The sequence below is a fragment of the Macaca nemestrina genome, chromosome 9 (assembly GCF_043159975.1).
Source record: "Macaca nemestrina isolate mMacNem1 chromosome 9, mMacNem.hap1, whole genome shotgun sequence".
NCBI classification, from domain to species: Eukaryota; Metazoa; Chordata; class Mammalia; order Primates; family Cercopithecidae; genus Macaca; species Macaca nemestrina.
The window spans coordinates 89151018-89177327 of NC_092133.1; the positions used below are offsets into that span (position 1 = coordinate 89151018).

The 26310-nt window shown below is 52.9% G+C and overlaps 1 long non-coding RNA gene across 1 annotated transcript; it reads right to left on the reverse strand.

Moving 5' to 3' along the window:
• Positions 1–7854: 7854 nt before the first annotated feature.
• LOC139356093 (uncharacterized) lies at positions 7855–10345 on the reverse strand. Its single transcript, XR_011607475.1, has 3 exons — positions 10206–10345; positions 9121–9397; positions 7855–7937 (listed from the first exon to the last, which is right to left on the reverse strand). It is a non-coding gene; the product is annotated as an uncharacterized lncRNA (long non-coding RNA).
• Positions 10346–26310: the final 15965 nt, after the last annotated feature.

Sequence of the window (26310 nt, forward strand, 5' to 3'; positions counted from 1 at the left end):
GCAGGTGGAAGTCAGCCGTGGGGCTTTTGCGGGCAAGAGTGCAGGAAGGACTCTGTGCATGCCTGGGCTCAGGCCTCAGCAGAGCCTGCTGAGGGAAGAGATGGAAAAGAGTACCTGTGGCCTCCCTCATGGGGTCCCAGCCCACAGCTGTGTCCCAAACATGCTGTGTGTCCCTCAACACCCAGCCTGGACGGGTTCCTTAACTGAGCTCAAGTCTTAGACCCATAGAGGCCTGGCACCTCCAGGTTCACTCAAAAGGATTACAGAGACCGCCAAGCCCCAACCTACCCGTCCAATCCTGGGATGTGAGGCCCTGCCAAGGTGCTTAAGTCCAGCTCAATGGGAGGCTCAGAGACACCAGCCAATTATGACTTATTAAGGATAAGACATTGTAATTTTTTTTAACTGTTTGATATACACAATCAAGGCTCACTTCAGCCTCTATCTCCTGGGCTCGAGTGATCCTCCCACATCAGTCTCCTCAGTAGCTGTGACCACAGGGGTGCACCACCATGCCTGGCTAATTTTTTTATTTTTCGTAGAGACAGGGTCTCACTATGTTGCTGAAGCTAGTCTCGAACTCCTGGCCTCAAGCGATCCTTCTGTCTCAGCCTCACAAAATGCTGGGATTATAGACATGAGACACAAGGCCTGGCCAATATCCATTTTATAGATCTTTTGAGTCAGGGTGTTTTCCTTGTAACTCACTCAGTCCCACTGAATTTCCAAGGCACATTCTGGAGAGAAGGCGTGGCATCACTGGTAGGGGTCTGCCCCAGCACACTAGGACACCACTGGGCCACGGTCTCACTGCTCCTAGCTCACTCACTACATCACTCTCGAAATGATGTAATATGTACAGACATCTCAGGATAAATAGGTTTATACCTTTGGCACCTTCTGTTAAAGCAGTGAGTTGGGTTGTTTATTTATTTTTGCTTTGCCTGCGAGTTGTTTTGTTGCTGCTGTTGATTTGGTTTTTATTAAAGTAATACCTGCACACCATATATCTCAAGCAGTATTAAATCATGTGAAATGTGCACAATGAAATGTAAAAGCCCACTCTCAATATTTCCTCTCTTCCAGATGACTGCTCTCAACCGTTCTTGTGCATACTCTCACAAAAACACTTACGCAAATTCAGCATGTGCGCAAACAGCATGATGCTGTCCACGCTTCTGAGGCATGCTGCGTCTGTGATGCCTTTTCTAGGTGTAATGGGACGGATGCCCACATGTGGATATGTGTGTGGGCCATGGCTGACCAGTGCCCTGCTGTTGGCCCCTGCAGACGATGCTCCAGGAAATTTTACTCATTCAAACTTTAGTTGGAAAATTCGGCAAGTGTGTTCTTAGGATAAATTTCTCGTAGGACAACCAAAACAATAAGCTAAACAATCTGGGCCAAAACATCTGTGCAAGGAAATTTTTAAAGTGATCTTGCCAAATTGTTTTCGAAAAGATTTCCACATCTTTCAACAGGGTATGATGTTATCACCACTTTCCAATGAAAAAAGAATGTCATTCTATTTTGTGTTTATTTAGTTATGAGTGAAGTCAGGTACTCTTTTTTACATTTTTGTCCATTTCTCCATTAGGGTACCTTTTCTTCTTGGTGCCTGAGAGCGCTTAGTCCATTTAGGAAATAGAGTCCGTAGCTGTCATATGTGCTGCAAATATTTCCCACCAATTTATTTGTTTGTTTATTTTATCATACTAAAGTCTTACAGCGTGTAAACAAACATATTGATCATTTTAAAATTCATTTAGTTTGGGTTGCTTAGAAAGGTCTTTATTTTTTTAAAAAAATCATGTTTACTCCTAGTAATTTTATGGTTTCATACTTTATGTCTGGAATTGATTTAGAGTCAAAAAACTCTATCAAAAGTAGCCTTATTTTTTCCTTGTGGGGGATCTCGAGTCAGGTCATTATTTATCGAATCGTCCCTCATTGTCCCCATTAGTCTAAGGCCACCCCATTGCCTGTGAAATTTCCATTGTGACATCTATGTTTGGACTCTGCCTTGTAAATTTTTTATGCAATATCAAACCATCTTAACTGTGGTTGTATAACAGAGTCCATTTCACTATCGCTGTGCCAGCCTTTTTATGTCCTCCTGTAGCAGTTCTGAGTTTTCTTCACGTAGGTTCCACACACTTGTTAAGATTACTTCTAGATATTTTTATTTTATGTATTGCTTTTGTGAATGTAATCTTTTATTCCATTACCTCTTTATTTAGTCATGGTTTTTGCATGGGAAAGCCCTCGATCTTTGCATGTTATTTTTGTTAGTAGCAACTCTGCAGAATTCTCTTATTTTCAGCCAAGTCTTTGGGTTTCGTTGGCCAGCCCTGTACCTATGTGTGACCCCATCTTCCCTTCTTCTCTTCTCCTGTGTCCCTGTCTCCAAGACAACAGCAGTGCATGATCAGAGTCCTGCCGTGCTTCCTGGCCGTGAGGGCTGCATATCTGTGACGCTGCAGCCTTTGGCTGATGTCTGCTTATACACACCTCCCTCTTCTCTGTCTTATCAGGGTGAATGGCTATTGAACTGTCAAAGACCTTTGCAACATTTGTTGAACTTTATGTTTTTTTATTCTTCAGGAGTTAATTTTAGTCATTTACATAGCTCTAGAAAATCATCGTTTTTACCTAAGTATCCAAATTTTCTGTCCAGCAGTTTGCAAAGCAGGCCCTGATGCATCTTTTCCATTTCTTTGCCTCTGTGGTTCTTTCTCCTTACTCGTTTCTGCTTTTCTCTCATGCCCCACTGCCACTGCGCTTTTCTTCGTCCATGGTAGGAGTGCCCATCTCTGTTGGAAGGCAACAGTCACTCTCCTGTCTGGCTCTGTCCCCCAGGAGGGCTGCTGGGGGTCTGTGCCCGTCTGGGGTTGTCAGACTCCAGCCCAGTGCCATCCAGGCTTGGGAGCCCAGTGGCTTCTCTGCTGATGAAGGGGCCGGTGGCCATGGTGGGTGCTGGCTCATTCTCCATCCCCAGGAGCAGGAATGCTAGAATGGCCTCAGTTTGGGGAAGGAGCTGGGGGAACACCTGGCAGGGGATGTGCTGAGGAACATCCTACTGTCCACTTGGATCCTGGGGACAAGAGTTGGGTGGCAGTTGGAGACCCCTGGGCCCATGAGGGTGGGGATGACCAGCAAACTCTGGCAGGCAATGTATGGGCCCTCCGAAGTAGCTCCTCAAAAACCCAGTGGCGTGTGCCCCGTTACAGCCCTGCGGATAAGGTGGGGAGGCTGGCTGGGGACATGGGAGTTGGTGCTGACTAATGAGAGGCCAGTCCCTGGCCCTGTGGCCTGAACTCTAGGTGTCTGTGGGGCTCTGTCGGCACAGACACACCACATGTCTTTGTTCATGGAGACTTTGTCACTGGCAAAAGCAGGGGCTTCTCAGTGGAAAGGAGGCAGAGCCAGGCAGGGCAGCAGTGGGAGGGCTGAGGTCCCCCTGGGTCCCTGGGGAAGAGGATGGAGGTAGCAACAGGGAGACTGGGCTGTTCAGAGGGGCCTGGAAAGACACTGGGTCTGGCAGAGCGACTTTGGAATCCACAAGTGATGTGGAGTTGGGAAGGCCCTCACCCCACCCCAGGCCTGGACCCCTGAGCTGTCCACGGCAGCTCCTGGTAGGCTGCAGCTGAGATGGAGGGCCTGAGGTGAGCAAGAGGAACAGAGGGGCTCCAGCTTGGGGCCAGCCCACTGGGGCTCCAAGAATGACCTGGGAGAGGCTCAGAGCTCGTGAAGGGGCCAGGCTGTCAGGACTCTTCACCCAGAAGCACCCCTGCTCTCATCCAGGTTATAGAAGAGCCCAAAGTCCAGTGGGAGAGGGGAGAATGCCCTGCACACAGTGCCAGCCCCTCCTCCCTGGGCTCTGCATGCCTGAGTGAGGGGGTGACGCTGCACCCCCACTGGGGCTGCCTGCCAGGGCTCTGGACCCTCCCACAGGAGGCCAGGCCTGTGCCCAGTGTCAGAGGAGGGTGTCCTCTCCAGCCAGGGCTTCAGCCTCCCTCCAGACTGCTCTAGCTGGCCCCAGGCAATGTGAAAAGCCTCCTGGGATTTCCTGACAGTGCAGTCCCAGAGCTGAACTGAGCACAACCCTTGGCCACCAAATGGGCCATCAGTCACCCAACCCTGAGAGCCCGCCTCCTCCAGCCTCCCCTGCAGGTGTCATCACCCTGGGAGCCCTGCACTCCAGAGCCACTTCCTCCCTGAGGCCCCGCACCTCTGAGAGCCACCAAACCACGCCTGTGCCGGCTCAGAGCCTGGATGAGGCGCAGTCTTCTCCAGGCCTCCTGGGCCCCACGTTGCAGCCACACAACCTACTGCTCCATCACAGTTACCCCAGAAGGGGGCTGGAAACACCAGCATGTGACAGACTAGCTAGCCCCTAGGTCCTTCTGAGGTCCAGAGAAGAGACTACAGGGTCAGGAGCAGGAGAGACTCACGTCTGGGGTGAGGGGGTACTCTACATCATTTTCCTGGTGCTGAAACAGGTTGGAGCATTGCTGAGGACCCCGAGTAGGATTTGAGCCAGGGTGCACCCGCAGGGCAGGACAGAAGATGCCACATGGCTCACCCACCCCTGGGGCCACATGCAGAGCTACTGTCAAACCATGTCAGCACCCGCAGGGTCCAGTGTGAGCACGACAGCGACTCCAAGTGGGTGGCAGCTGGCAAGCCACCTGCTGGCCAGGGATGCCTGTTCACCTGTTAGAGGTAGCGATTCTTGTTCAGAGTGGACCACAGTCTGATGACTCCTGCTTTCAAGAAGGACCATCCTGTCTTAAACAGCAGCTGCGTGAACACAACCCTTCCTTGGAGCACAGTGAGGCCATTTTTACCAGGCTGCCTGTAAGGATGGGGTGGAGGATTGGATCTATTGATTAACATTCCCTTTGGGGACGCATCGCGGGCAGACGAGAAATTCCCGAAGGCTTGATGGTCAGGGTCTCCGTTACCAATATATCAAGGAGAGGAAGATGGATTCCCCACACTGACTGCCTGCCCAGCCTCCCTTCCGACAGCCACTGCTGAAGGGCGGTTGATGGAGGTTGTGACTGTCCCTGTGACCACCCTCCTGAGGCCCTAAAGCACAGAAGAACTCCAGGCAGAAAGAGATCCGGGGCAATGCAGCCCTCCTCAGCCACAGCTCCTCCAGGAGGGGCTGTTTCATAAATCACTGCCGGCCCCGCTCCTGCTGGCAGGTAAGATTGAGCCAGCAGGGATGTGCCCCGAGAAAAGAGCTGGTGGAGAGGTTTGAGGTGGCATATGGTTGACTGCCTGTCCCCACCAAGGGGCAGGGGCTGCCTTTCTATCTGGGTCGGGGGACAGCCAGTCTGCCCCCGGGGAAGGCAGGGGTGGCGCCTGGGGTGGTGGCTGACATTGGAATGCCCCGGTCAAACCCTGACTCCATCCATGTTATTTATCCTCTCTGAGTCTTCACTCTCTCATCCATGAGACGGGTGTGTGTGAGGAGGAAACCCATGTGCCTGAGAACAGCGCGGCAAGGAGCTTGCACATGTGGCACAAAGGCAGTGAGCTTGTGATTAGGTGGCCTGAGGGAAGGAGTACTGTGGCCATGGGTGTTGGGCTCTGCTCCTCGAAGACCCCAGAGGGCAGGTAGTTGAGCAGATCTCCAGAGTCAGAGTACCTAAGTGGATTCTGGGGTCAGGAAAGGGAGTGATATGATGGGCGACCACAGTGGGACACTTGAGCCATGTGCCCAAAGAGCCTCTGCACTCACAGAGCCCTTTATCTTGTGGGGTAGAACACTCCCCACCCTGAGGACTCTTCTGCACATTTCAGAGGGCGGGACAAAACCAGGTTCCACCTCCCTCTTCCATTTTCTGCATATGGTAGGTGCTCATTCATGCTGAGTGAATAGAGAGCTAGGCAAATGCTCACTGGCACTCAGCTTCACTGAGCTTCTCACATGGCACTGTGTATTGAATCTCGTACATCTTGCAGAGCTTCGTGGTTGACCAAGCACTTGTCATCCTTCACTCTCCTTGCTTGTCCCGTATCCCTGAGGAATGCCAGGCACAGGCAGGCAGGATTGCTGTTGCAATCCTTGCCCAACTGCAAGGGCCATAGAGAGCATCCAGGTGCCATGAGCACCACAGGGGAGTACCTGGCCTCATGGTCAGAGACCAGGTCTAGTGGAGGAAAGGAGACGAGGATGCTCAGGTTCTCAGAGCAGAGTCCTTTCTTCACTTAACCTATGTTGTTAGCATTAAAAAAAGAGAAATAGGCTTGGGCCTTATTTATGTTCCTGGTTTTTTTTAATTGTATTATTTATGTCTACTCTTTAATACTTCTTTACCTGCTTTTTGCTTTTCAATTTAAATACACTTGAGTCTTTCTTGCTGCTTAATTAATGTGTATATTGAAAGGTGATACGTTTTCCTGTAAATACTGCTTTAGCTACATTCCACAGGTTTTGCTGTAATTTGCTATCCTACAAGACTGAATGATTTGAAATTTCCATCTTGATTTCAGTCATTTAGGAGGATATTTGTTAAGTTTCCAAGCATATTTTTATGTATTTCTTTATTGTTGATTTTCAGTTTATTACATGGTCAGAGAGTGTGTACTATATGATTTTTTTTTTAATTTCATGAGACTTCCTAATTTCCTTTTACTTCCTAATTTTCTTAATTTTTTATCTCCTTGAACCATCCATTTCTTTCTTTTTATTTTTTTTTTTCTGAGACAGCATTTCACTCTTGTCCCTCAGACTGGAGTACAATGGGTACAATCTCGGCTCACTGCAACCTCTGTCTCCCAGGTTCAAGCAATTCTCCTGCCTCAGCCTCCCAAGTAGCTGGGATTACAGGTGTGTGACACCACGCCCAGCTAATTTTGTATTTTTAGTAGAGATGGGGTTTCACCATGTGGTCAGGCTGGTCTCGAACTCCTGACTCCGAGTGATCCACCTGCCTCGGCCTCCCAAAGTGCTGGGATTACAGGCGTGAGCCACCGCGCCCAGCCCTGAGCTATCCATTTCTGACAAGAAAATGTCTTAAAGCTTACACTGAGGTGGCAAATTTGTCAGCTTGCAGCAAGATTATGGTATTAAGCGCTCACAAGTTCATGGTTAGTGAGTCCTACTGGTAAATGCATTGTAGTGTCCCTCTTCACCCTTGTGAGTGCTTCCTGCCTTCATTCTGTTGTGTCTGTTGTTAGTTAGTAAAAAGCACCATGTCAGCTTTTCTAGTGTTTTGTTCTCGTATTTTCTGGGTATGTCTTTTATCCCTTTGCCTTTTGCTATAATTTGGTTTAGGTGCTTCTGTAATGTCAATTTCATTCACGAGGAATCAAATTCTACTCTGTTACAGGGACCCTAGCTGGTCCCCAACCCTTAAGAACAAAGAGCCTAGAAGTGTCTATACTCATGCCCATGTAATATACACACACGCCCACACACAACTCACACAATTCTTACACTCAAACATATACACACTCACATATACACTTACACACTCACACATGTACACATGACATATATTCATACTCATGCATACACACCCACAAACACATATATACTCACACGTATACACTTATACCACAACACACACAAAAACACATATACACATGACATGCACTCACACATACATATATTTATACACACAACATACATTCATACATATACACTTGCACACTCACTCACACATACACACTTATACACTCATGCATATACACATACAATATACACACATGTGGACACATATACACGTGACTTACATCACACACATGCACACTTATACACACAACATGCATTCACACATATACACTCACAGATACACACATAACACACTCAACTACACATACATTCACATCCATGTATTCACACATACTCAAAGCATTTTTAATTTGTAGGAAATCTCTGTTTAAAAATAGCTGCAGTTCCTACCTGGGCATCAGGTAACCTGGAAGAGAGGAAGGAGAGGGCTGTAATTAGCGAAATTCTTGATTGGCAAAGGAGCCTTGGCCAGGGCTGGATTCTAGTCCCTTTGTGACCCTGGCTGGGTGAGACTCATCTCTTGGGAGCCTTTGTTTTCCTCCCTAAATGGGGCTCACCTGAGGGCACCTCCTGCTGTGAAGCTGCCAGACACGCTGAGGGGAAGGGATCCCTGGGCTCCTGTCAGGAGGATGTGAACTGCCTGGGTGGGGGCAGCATTCCCTCCCCTCCTCCCCTCCTGGGTAAGAGGCTGGGTCTCTGGGGCAAGTAGGGTCCTGGCTTATCAGTCAGCCACACCATGGACACCCAGTTCTGCCTCTAGGTGTCAAATAGGCAATTTAATTAAACAGAAATTCAGCAGCCAGCAACATGACGTCATAGTTCCTGGAAAGAGAACTGTTGTAGCCATAATTCTAGTAGCTCATTCTGTCCTTCAAGAGTTTAAAATTTTTTAATGCTGGAGCTCCATTTGATCACCTTCACGCGGCCCTGGTGGGTCAGGCCCACCTGCTCGCTGACAGCCCCTCCTTGCCTCTCTGTGGTCCCACCAGTAATTAAGCCTTTTAAGAGCTGGGGGAGCTTCAATACCGGTAATTCAATCTCCCCTGTTTACTGATCTCTGCCATTAGCCGAGTTGAAAGCAAAATGTTTTAATTAAAAAGATTGGCAATAAGTTGGTGTAATGCCATAATTTGCACAGGGCCCCTTCTAGAGGATGACTTTGCCCTGCCTCAGTTGCTATGACAACTAATGGACATGATTGTTCCAGTGTGAGAAGCAGCATGAGGAGGGGACAGGAGTGGGAAAAGGGGCCTCTGCAGGAGGACAGAGCTGAGAGGTGGAAAGACCAGGCCTCTCCGTGAGCTCCAGGGAGGTCTTGCCTCTTTGCTGCCATCCCTGTGGCTGGAAGAGTCAAGTCTCTAAGTGCCTGGGCCAAGGCTGTCATGGCCAGTGCCATCTGGGCTCAATGGTCCAGTACAGAGCAGAGGGTGAGACTCAGCAGTCACTCACCCTGGAGCGTACTGCGGCCCCGCCTCTGAGCAGGGCAGCTGTGCAGGGCCAAGGCAGGCCTCAGGTAAATGTCAAATAAATGCCCCTCACCTCCCCTCCCACACAGGGGCCAGCTAAAGGGGCACCTGCATGTCACCTGCCTTTGTGTGCTGAATGTCTGTTGGGACACCTGGGGGCCAAGATGCTTGTCTGGAGAGGAGCTGGCTCGGGAGGCATTCAGGCTGCAGGCTCCTTCCGGGGCTCCCAGGCTGGACAGAGCAGAAGATGGCAACTGCTCTGGGTGCCCCACAGCTGATATTCACTCACTTCTCTAACCATGGGGCCAGGTCCTCCTGAAGAGGTAAGTCCTTTGTGGGAGCAGACAAGGCGAGGCCTTGTGGAAAGGGACCAGGACATTCCGAGTCTTGATTTCCTCATCTGTGAAATGGGAATGAAAGCGCCCTTCTCTCAGAGTCACTCTGAGGACTGACGGAAACCTTATGGTGGGTCCAGTGTCGTCTGCGGCTCTGCTAGTGGTGTGGGTGTGCCTTGAGGAGCCTTGGAGGGCAGGGGCCCTCGCCAGTCAGCTGCTGTCTGCACCCAGGGCCACAGGGCAAGTGCGGGCTCTGAAAGAGCAGGACAAACAGCCAGAGGGCTTGGCTCCCACTCCTGGAGGAGGGCAGGTGTGACCAGCCAGGAACAGTTTGGGATGTGGGGCGAAGCAGAAAACCAAACTCGAGTGAAACAGAAAACGTGGAACAGTTGTGCATCCTCACACTACAGCACTAGTGCATCTTCACACTACAGCACTTGTGGGCTGCAGGGCCTCCACAGCTGCCAATGCTGGGGCCAGGTTGTCTGAGCCACAGCGCCACGTGCGACAGGGATGTGATGGCTCACCCTGCTGTCCCCTCCACCGTGAGCTCACCCACCTTTCCTCACCCTGCCAGGGCAGGACACACTTTTGGGGGCGCCTCAGGACTTCCAGGTTTTGACCCCACAATGCTCAGGAAGGATGACCTGTGAGTGGAGGCTGGGTCATTCTGGGGGGTGTGCTGAGGTGTGAGCCCAAAGGTGACAAGTGACACATGAGAGCAAGTGGCACCAGGTGCCATTCACTCAGCTCTGCTTGGGAAGCCCCCCGGGGGTGGTAGACAGTGTCATGCTCTGGTATTCTGTGCTATGACCAGGGCCACCTCATTCCCATACAGGCCCCCAGATCAGTGTCTCCACCAGCCATACCCACCATGGATGCAGCAACATCAGCTCCTCTCCTCCTGAGAGTCACTGGGCAGCGTGGGGGTGGGTGAGCTGGAGGAGGCACAGCTTCTGGAGCTGGGAGGCCGGGTGCTCCTGCCCAGGAGCCCGAGGGCCCGTCTGACCTCAGAGAGCCTCCTTATCAGCTGCGGGGAGGGCGATCGATCACGTGGCCCGTGCTGGTGTGGAAGGACAATAAAGCAGATATTGACCGTGATTCTAATCGGGTGAGCTGGGCCTCTCAGCCTCACAGAACACAGCGGCTGACTTATGGGTTCAGACGCGAGAGGAGCCAAGCCTGAGCAGGAACGAGATAAGAACATGCCCTGGGTGATTCAATTTAATGCAGCCGTCGCTCCCAGCGACCATGATTTGCTAAGTGCTGGGGGGCCCAGAGATGAAGGAGACAGAGGCCAGCATGTTCTGGTCTGACAGCAGGCACAGGGCCTCGCCTTGGTGAGGTCAGAAGGCTAAGGGGATGTATGTCCTTGAATCCCCTGGGCAGGGAAGGGCAGGGGAGTATGTGCAGCTGCCTGGAGGAAACCCCAGGCCTGGCCGAGCCATGGGGAGCAAGGCCCTGACCAGCGTTGCTGTAGATGGCCCCTGCCTGGAGCCTTCCCACCTGCTGCTCTGCAGATGCCTCCCCTCTCCCTCACCAGGAAAGTCAGGGTGTCCCGACTCTGTCCCGTGCCCCTTATGTGCTGTCATCCAGCCCCTGCACGGCCAGTGCCACCATGGGCCAGTGACTGGGACACCCTCCACTCACGCACCAACCGCACACTCTAAGCCTGCCTGAGGCCTGTGGCACCTGGTACCCTGGGGGCCAGAACTGTTCCAAGACCCAACCCTGATCTCCTCCCTGTTTAAACTGGCTTATTCCTGCTACTTGGGTCTAAAACCCTTTGAGAGCTGGGCATTGTGGCACACGCCTGTAATCCCAGCACTTTGGAAGACCGAAGTGGTTGGATCGCTTGAGCCCAGGAATTGGAGACTACTCTGGAGAACATGGCAAGATGTCATCTCTATTTAAAAAAAAAAAAAAACTAAAAAATGAGCCAGGCATGGTGGCTAATGCCTGTAATCCCAGCTACTCAGGAGGCTGAGATGGGAGGATCACTTGAGCTCAGGAGTTTGAGGCCAACCTGGGCAACAAAGTGAGATCTCATCTCCATAAAAACTAAAAAATTTAGACAGGCATTGTGGCATGCACTGGTAGTCCTAGCTATTTGGGAGACTGAGGCAGGAGGATTGCCTGAGCCCAGGAGGTCAAGGCTGCAGTGAGCTAAGGTCGTGCCACTGCACTCCAGCCTGGGCAACAGAGCAAGACCTTGTCTCTAAATAAATAAATAAAACCCTTTGAGACCCCCCACCATCGTTCCCTCATCCCCTACTTAACCCAAGGATGCCCTATTGCCCATCTTCGGAATGCAGGCAACCCTCACCTGCATTCCTTCCTCACCTGGATGCACCCCCACCTGACCCTTTCTCACCTGGACACATCCTCACCTAGCTCTCTCCCTGGCACCATCCCCTCAGCTGTCATCCTCTGCAGCTCTCTGGAGATGACTTCCCCCCACAAGTCTCCCAGCCCTGCAGTGTGCCTTGGGTCCCGCTGCTTGCCAGCTTGGTCTTGCTGGCATCCACCACAGCAGCCAGGCCAAACCCACCCTCCTCCCTCCTCTAAACACCCCTGGCCAGCCCCTGCTTACCCTACAATCTCATCTCCTCTCTCACCTGTCACATGCTCCCTGTATGCGGCCCTTGCCGCCTCACCAGGTTCCTTACATTCACCCTGTCTCCGGGCCTCTGCACGCACCGTGCCTTCTGTTTGGAAGCATTTATCCTGCATTCCTTTGGGTCACCTTCCTCCCTCCATGCAGACCTTGCCCCTGGGGCCCCGCTCTGGCCCGGCTGCTGCAACTCCTGCCTAGAGCTCCTCTCTGTAACGCGCCGACCCTGAGCCAACTCTCGTGCTTCTGTACATGCCCACAGTCCATCTCCCCTTGCCCCACACCAGCTACTCCACTCGGTCTCATCCACCATTACACAAGCCACACCCACAGCAGGGCCTCCGAGGCACCCAGTACCCCAGCCATGCCAGCTGGATGGCTCTCTGTGCCTCAGCCTGCTCATCTGTAAAACGGGGGATCATCGTGCCCACTCCCAGGGCTCAGTGAGGGGTGCACCCAGGTCTTTAGGACATGCTGGGTGTGATGGTTCTTCACTCCCCTCATGGTGAGCTGTGTAACCTGCTTGGGATGATGCCGTCAGGGAGGGCAGATGGCGCCGGGCCATAAGGCCACAGACACCCAGCTCTGCTTGGAGCAAAATCTCTCCAGGGCACGGAGACAGAGGCCCCCCAGATAGCCCGCCTGCCGTCTTCCCTCACACATGGTCTCTGTGCTCTGCCTGGCCCACTCCTTTCTTGGCTGGGGCTCGGGCTCTCTGTGGAGTGAGGGCTGGGGGAGCAACAGAAGAAGCCTTGTTGAGGGTCCCAAGGGTCCCCACTTACATGCCACACGGACCCCAGTGCAGACCCGTCTCCCAAGAGCCAGGTCCCTGATTGGATTTGGCTCTGGCCTCCCAGCACCTCACGCCCATATTCTCCCGCCTGTCTCTTTAGAGGATAATCAGAGGAAGTAATTCTATTTGAGAAACAATCGCTCCTGCGGTATGACGGTGCACTCGATGTTAATGGACCCAGCATCCTTGCATACTAAGGACGCATTTCAGCCAGGCACAGGGTGTTTTTCGAGAAAGGTCTTGTTCCCCATCAAGGCTCTGCCCTCGCTGAGCTATTAGCAGCCAGGCTGAGGACATGAGCTTGAGGGGAGGTGCAGACTCAGAGGTGCTCTGTGAACTGGGCCCCTTTGGGCACGGGCGGATGGGGCAGAGGGTCTGCCTGGGGAACTCGGACTCCAGCAAGTGCTCTGTACACCCACCTGGTCTTAGACCATCAGCCTGCCCTGGTGCCATTCCCATTATCAGTCCATCTTCCAGGTGAAAACACTGAGAATAAGAGAAAAAAGGAGCATGTCCGTATCCACACAGCTGGTGGGGGGGAGCTGGAAACCCTCCAGAACATTGCTCACATGCTCCCCAACTTCTGCTCGTCCTCTGCTGACTCAGTTTCCCACTTTCTGCCTGCTTATGGTGCTGCAGCTGCCAACATAACTAAATGCAAAAATGATGGTGCCACACCTTCCCACAAAATTCTTCGCGGTGTTTCCAAGGCCTTCAGGAGACGCTGGAGCTCTGGGATGCCAGCGCATGCACACGCACCACCAAGACAAGCCCCCGCTACCTCGGACCCATCTCCTGGTCAATCTCACCTGTCAGGCAGCCCTGGCCCAGCCATACTGCACCCCCTGCATGTCCTGTTGTGGCCTGGGGGCTTCACACTTAGCCTTGGCAAGTGCCACCCTCGTGGGGGAATGTCTCCCTCCCACCCCCGGTGTCCTATCCAGGTGACAGCCAGTCACCCATTCAGGAGGATTCTGCCTGGGCACCTCTTCCCTGTCAATGTCACTCCCCGAGCCTGGGCCTGCCACAGAACCTGCCACGTTCCATGCAAGGTCCTGATCCTGGGTCTGCTCCTCATCTGAGCGGAGGGGAGAGGCTTCTCCAACACTGGAGAGAGTGCAGCCTCCGGCAGCCTGTGGGGCCACACGACCTGGCTTGCCCAGCCTTCTCCTTCATTCATTCAGCACATACCAGCTGAGGTCCCACTGCCTGTCAGGCCCTGCTGTGGGCTGCTCTAACAAGATAGGGTACACCAGCTTGAGCAAACAGTCATTTCTAGCAGTTCTGGAGGCCGACCCCTGGACTGGGTGCCAGCAGGGTCAGTGGTGGTGAGGCCTCTCTTCCTGGTTTGGGGCCAGCTGTCCTCTCACGACATCTTCCCATGATAGAGTGAGATCATCCCCTTCGGGTCCCTCCTTATAGGTGCACTAATCCCATTCATGGAGTCTCCACACCCATGACCTAATTCCCTTCCACAGCCCTCACACCCACTGCCATCATGCTGGGGTTTGGGCTTTCACATATGAATGTGGGGCACAGATAATCAGCCTAGAGTGGGCACTGGGACCCAGCAGTGACAAAAAGACAAAACCCATGTCCCCGAGGGCCCACATATCCACTGAGGACAGAACTTGCTGAGGTGATTCTGAGCCATGCGGACACCTGGGGGATAGCATGCCAGGCACAGTGTCACCAGCATCAAGGCCCTGGCTAGGGGTTCCTGGTGGATCAGCGAGGTGCCCAAGAGAGTGGCACACAGCCAGAGTGGCGGCACAGTGGGTTCCGACTTACATCTCAGGAGGATCCTATTGTCTCAGGCAGAGAACAGGAGGACAGGCTGCAGTGCTGGTGGACATGAAACTGCAGAATGGGCCACTGCAGAGATGCAGCAGGTGGGCAGGAGGTGAGGGGTCAGATTCTGGGACCACAGGACCTGCTGGTGCATGGAGTGCAGGAAATGAGAGAAGCCAGCACCCAGGGAGACGCCAGGACCTGTGGCCTGAGAAACTGGGAGTGCAGAGCTGTCATCAGCTGGAGTGGGGTGAGGGCAGGCATATGGGGAAAGAGATGGGGACAAGTGCCTTTTGAATACGTACTGGATGTCCAGGTGGACATGTTTGTAACTGGACATTGTGAGCCTGACCTGAGGTTCCTGCCCTGAGCCCCCAGCCCTGGCCCCCTTGCAGGATCAGTGAGGCACAATCACAGGGGTCAGTCCTAGGGACCCAGGCCTGGCCCTCAGGGGTACCTGGTCCCCTTGTTGCCCTCAAGGGCTGTCCCCTGCTCTTGGTGAACATTCCCTGAGAGCTGTACCCTGGCCAAGGGGAAGTGAGGGACACATCAGTTCCTTTCATGATACCTTGGCAGGAGCAGGGGCTTGGAGGGGCAGCCTGGGGCCGTCAGGTACCTGGCCCCCACCCCGCACATCCCAGCCCTTAGTTCTCAGGGAAGCTGCTGCACGCCTTCCCCAGAATCTGTCCCACAGCAGGTGAACTCCCTGCCTGTCACCACTGTTGAAGGATGACTTTTCTTCTCTCCACAAGCCAGGGAATTAATTCATGCCATCTATTTTACTGACTCGGATCAAAGGTTGTCAAATTCCTTCACCCACTTAATGATCTGTAATATACCCTTCCATTTCCTGACCAGGCTATTAGATAAAATAGAATTCATAATGGCCTCCTGGCAGCATCTGTGCACCTGTGTACATGTGCAGGGTCAGGCAAGAGACCCTAGGATCCACTCAGCCAGGATGTATCTTTTTTTCTAAGAGATTCTGCAAATCTCAATCCATATGGGGCTTTTAGTGCCAAACATACTCTATGGTCTGTGTGAGGCTGAAAATATATGACTCACGAGCCGCCACTGCCCTTGCCCTGTCCATGGTAGACATTATTAATCAATTACAGGCACTCTTCACCACTGAGCTCAGATGCGGCTCCCTCCACAGCCATCACACATGATACATGTCCTGGCCGGGGCAAGGAAACCTCCTGACCATCCAGATGAAAGACATTAATTGATGCCGCTCGCCACACTGTTGTTTCTTCTTTTTTATGTGTACGGTGGCCTCTAAGGAGGGGTAATATGAGGTGACCAGGATACCCCCGCTGAGCCTCCTGCAGGGTGCTTCAGTGGGCACAGCCCATGATCCTACTCCAGAGTCAGGAATGGGCACCCCAGGCCCGCCAAGCTCCCACCTCGCAGGAGGGCTATTGTGTCAGCCTCCTGAGCTCCTAGGCATGAAAACACCTTGCTGGACAAAACCAGGGATTGCTAGCAGGCAGTAGCCCACAGGCAATCATGGGAAGACCCAGGGGCCTGCCTGATCTACCACACACCCACACACCAGTCATGCTCCATCCTGTCACAACATCAAAGAGGAAGCATCAAGGCTGACAGCCACAGCTGAAAAGAGCTGTGCACAACGGCCACCTTGGTCCCTGCGAGGGGTCTGGTCACTGGCCTGACAGTGACACCCTCTCGGGGTACAGAGTCCCAGCCTCCCTGTTGTTCCTGTCTTGAGAGCAGCACTGGGGCTGGCCTCGGGCCACCTGGGCCTCTCCACTCCCTTCTCCCCTAGCAGGTCTCTTGCTCAGAGCTCCTACAAGGTCTCCTCTCCCAGCTCCTCTGAGCTGGGCTGCAGGCTGGGCATGTAGAGAAGAGCAGAGGAGGACAGGAGAGCTCCCTGAGATCAGCTCAGAGAGAAGAGCTTCAGAGACAAGGAGGACTAAGTTCAAGGGTAAGCTCTGGGGCTGGAAGTGACCCTACCTGGCTGCCGCAGAGGACCAGCCACACGCCTGCCACATGCCAACCATCGTCCCCTGTCACTGCAGCCACTGTCATGTCAGCCTTCAGCTTCCTGGAGCAGTGAGGCAGGCTGCCCTCGCCCCTGCCTCGACCTGAGCCTTTTAAGCAAATCAGCAATGTAATTATTGATCTGTAAAAGAAAAGGAATTAATACGGCCGCCCACATCCTTTGTACATAAGAGTATTTAACAATGAACTCTGCTTAAACTTCATAAAAGCCTCTTCAGCAAATCAGCACGGAAGTATCGATCTGGAAGCCGGCCTGTGAATTCCAGCTGACTGCCTCTCCCACTGAAGGACCATTACTTGGTCTTACCAACTCTCCTCTCTCTGTTTATGGCTAGGCGCTTCCTCCTGGGACGCTTCTGCTGCCTCTCTGCAGGGGCCGAGCTGCACAGTTTTGCTGATCGTCCCTTTTCCTGGAGTCTAGGGTATTGACTCGAGAGCGTACTGGGGAGGTACTCTTGGTGGGGGTTCTGCAGCCACCCTGGGCCTAGAACTGCAGACTCAGGCCCGCCCTAGAGACCTTCGGTCACCCTGCTTTTCATGGAGCAGGAGCCGGGGCACTCAGTGCACACCCTCTTGTTCACCCTCCCAAAGACCCTACTGAATGGGCATTCCCACTCCACCTTGCAGGGTCATCCAGACGCTGGGGGCTGGGGCCAGCCTTCCAGCTGATGGCTGAGCGCTTTACTACTCGGATATGTGAGTTGGGGTTGGCATCATCCACCATGTAGCAAGCTGGACCCGCTGCCACTGATGCTGTGGGCTCTCCCTAAAGGGGTCTCATCCAGGCACCGAAGGAGGCCAGGGAGTCAGTAGGCTCTGCCTGAGCACCCACTAGCCCTGGCATCCAGCAAGATGGCTTTGCCCTTGGAGCCTTCCTGCCCACCCTGGGCCCAGCCTGCCAGTTACTGTGAGCCTGCAGCAGTGCATCTGGCCTGGGACCCTGTCCTGTCTGCTAGGTAGTGGCAGGGTCCCATGGGAGAGTCAATCCTATCTTGAAGCAGGACTCTGAGCTCACTGCCAGCTGCTCAGGGTTCTCCTCAGCTGCCCAGCTCTAGGAGCAGAGGCCTGAACCCTGTGGCCTCTGTGGGGCCACTTGCAGATGGGACAGGGAGGGGCTGGTGGATGAGATGGGGTGGCTCTGCAGATGGGGTGGGGGATGCCGACAACTGAGGCAGTGGGTGCAGTGGCAGGAGTTGGGGTCTCTGGGTTGGGCCTCATCCGGGGCTAGCAGCTAGGGGGTCCAGAATCCCCTTCGTCTCTGGCTGCCATGGCTGCCTTTGTGAAATGAGCTCTGGCCTTGGCCTCTAAGGTCCCTACAGCCCTGACTTTTTGCATAGCAGCAGAACAGGATCAGAGACCCCAAACCACAGACCCCATGTCACATGCCAGCCCCTCAGAAATGCTCAGTGCCTAACAGGAACAGGGCCTCAGACATGCTGGGAAGTGGCTGTGGTGGCAACCACCCCCACCGATGCAGGTCGTCTGCCCTGCACCCGCCCACGCCTCTGCACTGGATGCAAGCTCACTCCACATGCCTCTCTCTGCTGTGGCTCCTGCCTCGTACCTCCTCCTCTCTGTCTCGTTCTTCTTGTCTTTGCCTCCTTCTCTGTCAGTTTCTTTGTTTCTATTTTCTTCTCTGCTGGCCTCTGTTTTCCTTTTCTCTTCATCTCTTTCTGATCTTTCTCTGCTAATCCTGATGTTCTAGTTGTCTGTCTGGCCACTCGCATGACCACTCATGTCCAGCATTCCCTGGATCAAGGTGGGTGAGGCTCATTCCCAGGTCTCAAGAGGAGGTCCGGGTGCTGGGCTCTCCCTGGCAACTTGGGGAAGGCTCCCCTAGAGAACACTCACTCCTCCAGGGGAATGCAGGCAGCTGGGGGCTGTGGGGGCAAGCTTTACTCAGAGCAGGTGCACAGCAGTCCCTCCTGGCCCTACAGGTCTTGCTGGTTGCCCTACTGTGAGCCACACCTTGGGGCTGGCAGTGGGGAGGAGGAGACTGCTGTGCTGGCTGTGATTTCAGGGACACCAGAGAACTCCAAGGGTGCCCCACCTCACAGCATCCCTTCCTCACTTTGCTCCGATGGCCAGGAAGGGTCAGGTCAGGTGAGGGGTAATGGGGACCATCAGAGGGCTGCAGGCCGCCACCCCCTCCATCCAGCTGCCAGCAAGCTGGGAGAGGTGCTGTCCTCATACTCACACAAAGCCTTGGTGAGAGAACAGGGAGGGACGCTTGCACATGGCATTGCACCCCTAGGAAGAGTAGCACCGCAGGATCTTGGGCTCCATGCCTCAGGGCCCTGTAGCCTGGAGTCTAGGTCCCCAAGCTCCTCCAGGCCACCTTGAGGGCCTCCTCCCACACGGACTGCCTCAGGAGGGCATGCAGGCCTCAGACAAGGGGCAGGGCCTCAGCCTTTGCTAGAAAGAAGCTGAGGAGGGGGACTCTGAGGGACTGGCGGGGGTCCCGCAGGCGAGGCAGCCCAAAGTCATGGCCTCTAACTCAGAGGGGGCCTCTGGAGGTGCCACAGTGCAGTCCGTTCACTTGGGTGGTATCCCGAAGACGCATCTGTTGCAGGGGCAGCAAGAATTCCTGGGGGAACTCTGGAAAATGAGCGGCACCTGCCCTCCTTGTGACCGGCCAAGGAATATTGGGGCCTACTGAGCACGCTTGGGGCAGCCTCCTCTGCAGATAGCTCATGCAGGTCCAGGGGTCTGACCCCACCTGCCACCCCCAGGCTGGGAGACTCAGCCCATCAGTGCTGGTGTCAGAAGAGGTTGCCCCTTTTCTGACCCCTCTGTTCCTGCCGCCCGGAGATCAAAAGGTGTCTCCTCGGCGGTTCCTGTCACCAGCCTTAATGCACGTTCTCCCCATTAGCACAGGGGCTGGGAGGGGAGGCAGCCAGGGGAAGATGGGAGCCTCAGATCTGAGCCCAGAGGAAGGAGACAGGGGTGGGAGGTCTAGGGAAGATTCAGCGATAGACCTGCCCTCCTGGGGCCCTCCAGACACCAGTCTTAGAGCCCTCGGGCATGGTGGGACATGGGGCATACTGGGGAAGGGTGAGGTCCTCTCTGAGCCCCACCAGTCCTGACTTGACTGCCGCTCTGTGCTGAGTGCTGCCCGCACACAGCTCCTGGTGACAGCACCCGTGTGCTGGTACCGAGCCACAGGGTGGTCACAGATGTGGTCTGTGTGGTCTTCGGCCCGTGTCAGTGGGGAAGGGCCCACAGTGCTTTTCTGAGGCTAGAGCACTGTCATCGCCCCTCGAAGAACCAGCTAATGGCAGTTTCCAGTCTAGAACCTGGTCTTCTCGTGGCCTGCCCAGGGCTGGGGTGCTCAGCCCAGCCTTAGGAGGCCAGCTACATCCCACCCCCAACTGCCTGTAGGCCCAGGGAGCTGGAGAGCTTCCCTGCCTACTTGCAGGCACTCACAGCCCTGTGACACACACACACACTCATCCCCGATGAAGGTGCCACCCTGACCAGGTGTGGACCCCAGGCCGGATGGCAAAGAGACCGCTGGGCTGATGTGGGTCCTCAGCCAGGCCCAGCCCCACCACCGGCTTGAGCAAGCCCCTCCCCAGAGGTCAACCTACCGGCCAGGGTGTGAGGGTTGCAGCCTGATCCCACCCTGCTGCATCTGCCCTGTGGAGCCCTAGTCCTTTGTCCCTGGGGTCTCCCTCCCCACCAGGCCAGGCTCTACCCTCAAGGCCAGAGGCCTCGTGGGGGAGGTTCATGTCTCACTTTGCAGCCTCCAGCCAGATGGCCTCCATAATTCATTTTAGTGAAATATGGCAACACTTTTATTGGTAATGATCCTATCTGGAGCCTGGGGAAAGTGATGGCCAGGCCAGGGCTGGTATCTGCTTTCACAGGGCCCCGGGGTACCCTCCGAGAAAAGCCTGCATGGTTATGTCCATGCATGTGCACTCATTTCACGTTGCTGGGAGGGAGGGATGGGGCAGGGCAGAGGCTGCCTCTGGGTCTCCTGATTCCAGGCAGTCTGGGGCAGGAGACCCATAGGCCTCTGCACTGGCCTGACTGAAGGCTTAGGCCCAGGGCAGAGGGGTGGGCTGCACCCTGCACTGAGCCTTAGACCAAGCTAAGAGGTGGAGAAGTCAGGGGATATGCAAGGTGACGGGGAGCAGCTGTCCAGAGCTGTGGGGCGGAGGCCATGGGTGCCACTCAGCCCTTGGAGGAGCTGCCTGCCTCCACCTGCTGTACCAGGTTGGCCCTGCTGAGATGCAGGCTTTCTCCCTGCATCTCCAGCTCACACCGTTGTGTGCTCTTTGCCCCAGGGTCAGCCCCATAGGATTCGGAGGTCAACCTCATTTCCTCTGCACTATCAGCCCAGAGACCCCTGCCTGAGAGATGAACCCCAAAACTGCAGTTTCAGTAGGACCTGAGTTGCAGTCACAAATCCAAGAGGAAGAAGGAGACCCCATTCCTGGCCATGCTGTCTGTCAGGCTCCAGCCCGTCACCCCCTCACCTTAGCCAGCCGAGACCTGGTGCATGGTGGAGCATCTAAAAGCAGAAGGTGAGGCGTCCCCGTCATGGGTCTGCTCTGCAGCCCTGTGGATGTCTCACCAGCCTGTATGGGATATGCTCCTGGGGACACCACCTTGGGGCTGCTCCAGGAAGCTGACAGGCCTGGGGGACACGAGATGGACAAGGACCTGAGAACTGCCCATGGCACCTCCCAATAAGCCTGCACCTGTCCCTTCATCCAAACAGGTCCAGGAAAAAGGCAATTACACCCCCGAGAAATGTGGCCAGTCAGGGAGCATGAGAGCTTATGCTGCTCTTGGGGGCCATAGAGATCCACCTGGCTGGTTCTGGGTGAGACAAAGGCTGCAGGCTGTCACACCTATGCAACTCTCCTCCTGCCCAGGAGAGATCAGTCCCAAGTGTCAGCATGTCAGCCACCCCCAGGAGGGTCCTGACCATGTTATCTGATCTCGCTCAGGCAGAGGTGAGGCTCAGTGGGTGATTGGGGCAACCAGACCCAGACTAGTGGGGGGCACCAGAAGGGATGTAGGCCCAGGCAGGGTGGGAGATGTGAAGCCCCAAGTGTGCCCAGCCAGGACACAGCTGTCCTTTGCTTCCCAGAACGGATGGCCAAGGTGGTCTCAGACAAGGCTGTGCCTCTGAGCTGCACTCCCACAATGACTTCAGGGTGGCAGTGCAGCCTCAGCCTGCGCCAGCATCCCCAGGCCTTCCCGAGGTGCCTATCGACCTGATGAGCCCAGCTAATGGGCTCCTCTGGGCATTGAGTTCAGAGGCGAGGTTGCCTGTAAGCAAGATTCGCCAGTGTGCTTCATCAGCAGACAGCCTCATGCAATATGTAACACCACATTAACCTGTGCTCTCAGGATGGACAGAGCCCCCGCCCTGGAATCTGGAATCTGCTGCTACGTACAAGTGGCCTGGGACGGGAGGGAGAGCCTGCAGGCCCTGTCCTTCTCCCTGCACCTCCATCTCCCCACTCTGTGTACATGGGATGGACAGCAAAGCTGGCACTTACACCACGGCACCCTCCCCTCCACCTGTGGCAAACCTTGGAAGTCACCGGCAACCCCTGCCCCTCCAAACCCAGATATGACCTCAGGATCTCTCTCAACACAGTACTGCAAGCAACCACAACTGGGCCACCCAAGTGGGTGAGCAAGATCAATGCGGAATTGCAAGGGGCCTCAAGTAGCAAAAACAACCTTCAAAAAGAAGAACAAAGTCAGAGGAGTCACACTTTCTGATTTCAAATTTACTACAAAGCTACAGCTATTAAAACAGTGTAGAACTGGCATAGGTATAGACATATAAATCAATGGAATAAAATTCAGAGTCATTTAAGGTCAGTTAATTTTTATCATGGATGCCAAGTTCATTCAATGGGGGAAAGAACAGTCTTTTCTACAACAGGTGTTGGGACAACACGATTTCTGCATGCAAACTATGAAGTTGGACCCCTACCTCACACTACAGGCGAAAATTAACTCAAAATGGATCAATGCCCTAAGTATAAGAGCAAAAGCTGTAAAACTCTTAGAGGAAAGCATAGTGGTAGATCTTCATGACCTTGGATATGGCAATGGATTCTTAGATATGATATCAAACTCTCAAGCAAGAATAACAATAACAACAAAAAAACAGATAAATTAGACTTCATCAAATTTAAAACTTTTGTGCATCAAACAACATTATCAAGAAAGTGAAAAGACAACCAAAGAATGGGAGAAAACACCTGCAAATCATATATCTAATAATAGTTTAATATGCAGAATATATAAAGAACTTCTAAAGCTCCACAACAAAAAGACAAAACAACCAAATTTAAAAATGGGCAGGCTGGGCATGTAGCTCATGCCTGTAATCCCAGCACTTTGGGAGGCCAAGGCAGGTGGATACATTTGAGCTCAGGAGTTTGAGACCAGCCTGGGCAACACAGTGATACCCCATCTCTACAAAAAATACAAAAATTAGCCAGGCATGGTGGCTTATGCCTTTAATCCCAGCTACTCTGGAGGCTAAGGCTAGAGGATCACTTGAGGCTGGCAAGCAGAGGTTGCAGTGAGATCATGCCACTGCCTTCCAGCCTGGGAGACAGAGTGAAACCCTGTCTCAAAAAATAAATAAAAATAAAATAAAATAAAAATGGGCAAGGGATTTGAATAGATGTTTCTCTGAAGAAGATACGCAAATGCCAATAAGCACATGAAAAGATGCTCAACATCACTAATCTTTAGAGAACTATAAATTAAAGCCACCATCACTTCACCTACTGGCATGGCTATAATCAGAAAAGCTAAAAGTAATAATAACTGCTGGCGACGATGTGGAGAAGCTGGAACTCTTATGCATTGCTGATGGAAACGGATAGTGGTATAACTGTTGTGTAAAATAGTGTGGTCATTCCTCAAAAAGCTAAATGTAGAGTTACCATGGAATTGTGACCCAATATTTCCATTCCTAGGTATATACTCAAAAGAATTGAAAACAGGAAACCAAAAAATGCTTGTGTCCCAAAGTTTATAGCAGCATCATCCACAAAAGCCGAAGGATGAAAATAGGGCAAATGTCCGCCGATAAATGAATGGATAAATACAACGTGCTCCACCACACGGAATATGATTCATCTGTATAAAGGAACGAAGTTCTGACACACATGACAACAGAGACGAACCTTGAAAACATTATGCTGAGTAGAATGAGCCAGACACAAAAGGACAAATATTGTAGGATTCCAGACCTAAACTAGGCTAATTTACAGAGACAAAGTAGATTAGAGGTTACCAAGGGCTAGGAGTAGGGGATGGGGGTTATTGCTTAATGGGTTCAGATTGTCTGTTTGGGATGGTGAAAAAGTTTGCAGTGCACGAGAGTTTCAGTTATGGAAGTAGATATCAGTGATGGTTGCACAACATCATGAATGTAATTAATGTGAATTGTATACTTAAAATGGTTAAAACAGCATTTTTTGATGTATATCTTTTGCCACAAAAAGAAGTTTTTTAAAGAAACAATGGTGAGCAAAGTTGGTAAATCTGTAGGTAGATCCAATAAAGCCTCGACAATTCAAAGAGAAGTAATAATTAATTAATGGCCATGCAAATAGGGTGAGGCTAGTATTCCACACAGCAAAGCCTAGCATGCCCAGTACCGGGCAAGGAGCAGGGGGAGATGTTGGCTGTGTCTACACAAGAAGCATGCCTGTTCTGGCACACGTGTCAAAACTTTAGGACAATTTATTAAAGTGAAAGAAATAGAAAATACGATCTCTGTGTTAGTTTCCTGTTATTGCTATAAGAAATTATCACAAGTCTGGTAGTTTATAACAACAAAAATGTATTATCTTGCAATCCTGGAGTCCAGAAGACAGAAATCACGGTGTGGCGGAGGCAGGGCCATGCTCCCTCTGAGGCTCGGGGGAGGAGCCTCCCTGGCCTCTTTCATCTTCCGACAGCTGCCATCATTCCTGGGCTGGGCCGTGTCTCTCCAAGGCCTGCTCTGTCTTCACAGGGCCTTGTCCCCTGTGCAGGTCTGGGTCAAAACTCCCTCTGCTTCTCTTTTATAGGATACATGGCATTGAGGGCCCTGGATGACCCAGGACATGTTCTTCCTCTCAAGGTCCCTCACTTGATCATGTCTTTTGCCATACAGGTGATATTCACAGGTTCCAGATTAGAGGTGGGTGTATATGTGGGAGTCATGGTCAGCCTACCATAACTTCCAAGTGATTGGGAAGAGGAAAAGGAATACAGAAAATTGAGTATTTCTAATAGAAGTTATGAAAGGAGAGAGAAAATCGAAGTCTAGAAGCCAGGACAAAAAGTAAGTGGTGGAAATAAATTCTCCTAGATCCAGTAAAAACAGTAACCATAAATGTACTGAACAGAGACTGTCAGATTGGACACAAAAGCAAAGTCTTGTGTCAGACTTTGCTTACAAAGGTCACAGTGAAGTATAGAAAGGTAGAAGGCAAGAGGGTGTGGAAAGTCATGGAGTGTAAATGTGGATGGGAAGAAAGCTGGTGTGGCCGGACCAATGCCCAATTTAGACTTAAAGACACAGATAATCCCTGGGAATGGAGACAGCGACTCCCAGATGATGAAGCAGCAGAGAGAGCCTCTTAGGGTGAGTGACCTAGCACTTACCAGCTTTGTAAAGGAAAAGACATTGGCCTGAAGGCTGCAGGGCCCAATCCAGCCTGGCTCCAGGAGGACAGCTCCAACCCATCCTCCCATGGGTGGGGTGTCCCTGGCCCAGGCTAGGGACGGTCCAGGGTGGGCTGGCAGGACCTGCTGTGATCGTGAAGTTGGGAACTGCCTAAACCATCTTCTCAGAGCCCGTGTGTCCAGAGGGAAAACCCAAGCATGTGGGATACAGTTTACAGGCCGTGGTTGCTGAGGCAAGGTTGGTAATGAAGACACAGGGAAGCCTGGGAGGGCAGAAATGCACAAGAAGGGGTGGGACAGGAGCCTGGCTGGTCCTGGAGGTCTGGGCTTGGGGGAACCCTGCTCCTTTCCCTGGGAGCCCTGAGGCCTCAACTGGATGACAGGAGGTGGATATGCTGGTCCCTGAGGCACAGGCGGTATGAACTGTGTGTGAAGCTGGGTCTCAGCAGAAGCCCACCCAGGCCTGGTGTTTCCCAGCCAAGGATGCACCTTTTTCATCCCAGCAGCGTCTGTCCCTCAGTTCTGAGCCTTCAGGGGCCCTCAGGGGCATGGGAGCAGGAATCCCAAATCTACCCTCCAGAATTACACGGGCTGTCCTTGGTGGTCAGGTGGCCTCTCGGGGTCAGGGTCCTTTTTAAGACTGGAACCTCTCCAAGCTCTCCAGCACTCTCAGCGCACACACACACACACACACACACACACACACACACACACACACACACACACACCAGGATTTTAAACTCAGTCCAACAAATCTCAGCATGCACCAGAACTATTTCAGCATTTTAAGAGCCTGTATTGATTTTGGAAGGAGCCAGGCAGTGTGTGCAGGCCATTCTGTCTGGGATCTTATGCTGAGTCTGGGGTCTCTGTATGAGGGATTCTCCATGTATGGGGAGCCTTCCCCCTTCAGAGCTTTCAAGCTTCCCTCCAATCACATGTCCTGAGCACACTATCCCAAACCTAACCCCAGATGGGCTCTAGCGAGAGACGAGGTCCTGTCTTGCTGGGAAAGGGTCATCCTTCCCACCTGGAGGCCCCTGCTCTGCCCCAGCTTCCTGCCACAAAGCCCAGACTGTCCTGGA